Raw genomic sequence first — 4,314 nt, forward strand, 5'->3', positions numbered from 1 at the left:
GTTGTAGCCCTAACCCCCAGTGTGGCTGTGTTTGGTGACAGGGCCCTTAGGGAGGTAATGAAGGTTAAGTGAGGTCATAAAGATGGGGCCCCGATGTGATAGGGTTAGTGTCTTTATAAGAAGTGACATCAGAGAGAGAGTCCTCTCTGTCTCTCTCCAGTGAGGGCGAGTCGGGGGAGGGCAGAGCAAGAAGACCGCATCTGTATCTAGGAAGGGGGCTCCTTCCAGAACCCAACCATACTGACCCCCGCCTCAGACTTCCAGCCTTCAGAATTATGAGAATATCTTTTTTTGCTGTTGCAAAAGCCACCACATCTGTAGTGGTTTGTTATTAAAGCCCGCACTGACTGAAACAATATTTATTTTGTCATATATCCAAGCGATGCAAGATGGAAAAGTAATTTTGAGTGAAAGATATCATACTTGAGAAAATTGGATTTGAAACGCTTTTGTGCGATATATGATATGTGTATAAGTATTTATAATTTAATACATATACAATTTGAAAGAAGATACATAGCCAGCACTTTATCAAAAGCACATCTGGAGATTAGGAGACGATTGGGTGTCGGAGAGACAGACGGTTGTGTGTGAAGTTGAGGGTTCCCAGCTCAGGTCAGTGACTGCGCAGGTGCACCCTGATGAGCGCAGGTGAGTGACAGGATTTTCCCACACCTGTGTTTCTTTCCAGGGGAGTCTAGAAGTCCAGGACTGACCCAGAGCCTAGAAAAGGCAATGAAGGGGGAGCTGGTTATTTATAATGTGCTGTTGAAAGTTCACAAGGCTCTGGGTGTCTATGTGTGTCGTTCAGGGATACATAAGCTGACACACACCAGCTACCACACCTGGCTTGGCTAAGTGACCAGTGGAATAGTAAAAAACAAAACAAACAAACAAAAAAACCTCACTTGAAACTTCTGCCCAAGCACCTCTGAAACCGTGATCCCTCATAGATAACTTGATGGTTCACAATCTAAAGACAAAGTATGCCCCGTGCGGCTAAGACCCTGGGGTTCGCTCCTGGAAGTCTCTGGGTCTCCTGGTCTTGCTGTTCTATCTCCTGCTTACTGTGTTGGGTACCTTACTGGACGCCTCTTAGAGATTCGACTTTCTATAATCAATGCCCTTGATCATATTGGTGATGGAGGTAGAGACTTGACTCGTTTCTCTACCTCTCTGAAGGCTGTGTTCTCACACCGTGTCTCATAACTTATTTTCTTGACACCACAAAACACAGTTCGTGAAGGTCGCGACCCCGGACACGGTTATCTCACCTTGCAACTTGAGCACGCATTCTTATCATCTCTTGATTTGTAACAAAACCCCCTTTCCTCGAATATTTATTCATCTCATCGTGGGCTTATTTATATTAGCAGTTAGTTTCTACTTGTCTTCCAGGAGTGGCTTATTGCCATTACAAGTCTTCACTAACTGCAGTTTATCCAAAGTAACGGACGTTCATTCAGAGTTGTTTATTTTGTCGCTAGAGTCCACTCGGAGAGCCGAGGCTTTAGTGCAGACTGGAGTTCTAGCGATATTTTTCCACTAAAAGAAGAGTACGTGTTATCGCATCTAGTATTTAACGTTTGCGAAGTGGTCTGAGCTGCAAAGATTCATGGGGCACTCGGAAGAACCCATCTCATTGCATGATTTTGAGCAAAGATGGCTAGTTTGGGGCAAGGCACTCAACAGTACTGCTCTCCCTCTCTGTGGCGCTCACATCGGGCCCTACTTTTCCTGGGCCTGAGGCTCTGCTTTTCGTTGAACAGGTCGCCATCAGCAAGCATCACTTGGGCTTTCTCGGTCTGTCTCCCGTTTCCGCACCTGCATTTTAGGAAGAATCACCGCTGTTCTCTTTTCTGTAGCAGTGAACAAAATGGTGAGCAGGTCCAGAAACTGACATATAGAGAGCATCCGTCTGTACGATGTGGTCGAGAAGTCCGTTCTCTCTTTGTACAAACAGGTGCGTGGACAGCTGTTATGGAAGTCCACTGATTTATATTGAAGATGTATTATTCCCTTTAGTACTTCATAATTTTCTTTTATTTATTTACTTATTTATTTAGGCGAGGAAACCCTTGGTTGACCTCACAGATTGCAAGGACCTCGTCAGCTTACAATCCCTTACTTTTTATTTTTTACTCCTACAGCACCCGGTCTTCCTAGGTGGTCTCCCATCCAAGTACTAACCAGGCCCGACCCTGCTTAACTTCCGAGATCAGACAGGATTGGGCTTGTTCGGGGTGGCATGGCCGTAGACAGTAATTCATAATTTTCATTCAAAGCCGTATGACCGGAACATTTTATTTTAGTCCTTTTTCAAAGTACTCTTTGATACCACCGAGTTCACCAAATATGAAGACAAAGTCAGAAGATAAATGGTTTATTTTTATACTTTAGACAACATTGCATACAATGTGGCAATAATAACAAAAAATGTCTCTGTCACACCAAAATGCATTAATACTTCTTTTTTGATATAGATGGTATAATTTGTCTAGTGACCAGTAGAAAGAGTGAAATATACACTTTCTATGTATTTCTATATTCATTTTCTATTGCTATATAATGATTACCACAAATTTAGTGGATCAGAACAGCCCAAGTTCATCATCCCGCAGTTTCCACGGACTCCAGACCTTTGAGATGGCCTGCCCTCTGGTCTCATGAGCCTGGAACGAACGTTTCAGCTGACCAACCATGTCAGCCAGCCTCAGCTTTGTCTCTCAGGACGTGCACATCCCTCCAGATGCCAGGATGGTGACAGAACCTGCAAGCCGGTTCTCTGATGGAGCAGATAAGTCCTTGCTTGTCAGTTTCTCCTGGATTTTCTTGTTGCAACAATAATAGCCGCACTTCCAAGCTCTTTACATGTGGGAGCTAAAACTGGGAGTCGCAACAGCTGTATGGAATTCGTTTAAAAAATATTCTACCGTCTACAGCCATGCCACCCTGAACGAGCCCGATCCCGTCTGATCTCGGAAGCTAAGCAGGGTCGGGCCTGGTGAGTCCTTGGATGAGACACCACCTAGGAAGACCAGGCGCTGTAGGAGCTAATAAATAAATAAACAAACAAACAAACAAATAATAAATATTCTACCTCCTAAGCTGCTTTTCTCATAATATCACCTGGCCTTAGATAATGTCTAAAAATTATGTTAACTTTTTTCAGTCTTTTTTTTTCGCGAGGCTGGAATTTTTCTGATTATTTCCAGAGTCGTGAACCACTTCTTTCCACAGTTAAGAACATAACAATGACATGACAATGACCCATTGCTCAGCAAGTGCCACTGGGAAACGCAGGCCATTAAGTGGGTCTAAGTTTAAGAAGTTTTCTTAATAAAATGAAAACAGAAATAAAATATGGTAAAGAAGAAAAGAGGGGACAATCATTGTCGTTCTGGAGTATAATGTATATCTGGAAAAAAAAAATACATGGGAAAAAATCTGGAATCGTTGCTGTACTAAATGAGTGTAGTAGAAATAAGTGATTTAACAAAATAACTGTGGAAAATAAAATACTAGAGGAATTAATTATGGAATAGTGTTATTTTCGAACTATTTAAAAAGGAACAAGGAAATGAGAGTAGTAATTGATAAGCGGTTCTTCAGACAGTCACCCATTAGCTGCTCTATTTGTGATTGAGAAGGAAGATTAAAACCATGAAAAATGAACAAATCGTCATCTCGGTTGAGAGAGATAAAAAGAAATATAGAGTGAATTAATGAAAGGAAATAATAGTACTGAATAAAAACATGTAATGTTGAGCTTTATCAAAATTATATGAATTGTATCTATAAATTTTTTATTTGTCATACTTGACTTGAAAGAAGTCTTTTAAAAATATTAGACAATATGGTATTAGAAACATTCTTACAGAGAAACGTTAATATGTACACTACAAATTATATAACTTTTAAACAAAATGCATATTTTACTTGAAGATATTTTTCTGTTGTTATTGCTGTTTTCTCTAATTCACATCTCTTTTGTTTTAAAGTAATTGTGCTCTGTCATTCAGTATTGAATGAAACAATTTTATTTATTTCAGAAAATTATACTCTGTGCAACAAACCGATGTAGAACAAAATAATGCTTCTTCGTGCAAAAATTGAATCAACGTTATCCAAATTTTACGTCGATCAGTATTGCAATGCAGAAGTCATACGTTAAGGCCATGATGAAGGGTGCGTGTTGAAGGGTGGGGGAGTCCACACTGGCAGACAAGGTTACCTGTTCACTGGTGTTATTTACATTTGGTGCCCAAAGTTCTTGGTTCACGGCCTCCTTTGCTCCAACTTCAAGGCCAGAAA

The 4,314-nt window shown here is 40.9% G+C and overlaps 2 pseudogenes; one reads left to right on the top strand and one right to left on the bottom strand.

Annotated features, from left to right (window-relative positions):
* Positions 1 to 2,141: 2,141 nt before the first annotated feature.
* On the bottom strand, positions 2,142 to 2,260 carry LOC111744318 (annotated as a pseudogene).
* A 674-nt stretch (positions 2,261 to 2,934) lies between these two features.
* On the top strand, positions 2,935 to 3,053 carry LOC111744320 (annotated as a pseudogene).
* Positions 3,054 to 4,314: the final 1,261 nt, after the last annotated feature.

The sequence above is a fragment of the Pteropus vampyrus genome, unplaced genomic scaffold (genome assembly GCF_000151845.1).
Source record: "Pteropus vampyrus isolate Shadow unplaced genomic scaffold, Pvam_2.0 Scaffold132, whole genome shotgun sequence".
Classification (NCBI taxonomy): Eukaryota; Metazoa; Chordata; class Mammalia; order Chiroptera; family Pteropodidae; genus Pteropus; species Pteropus vampyrus.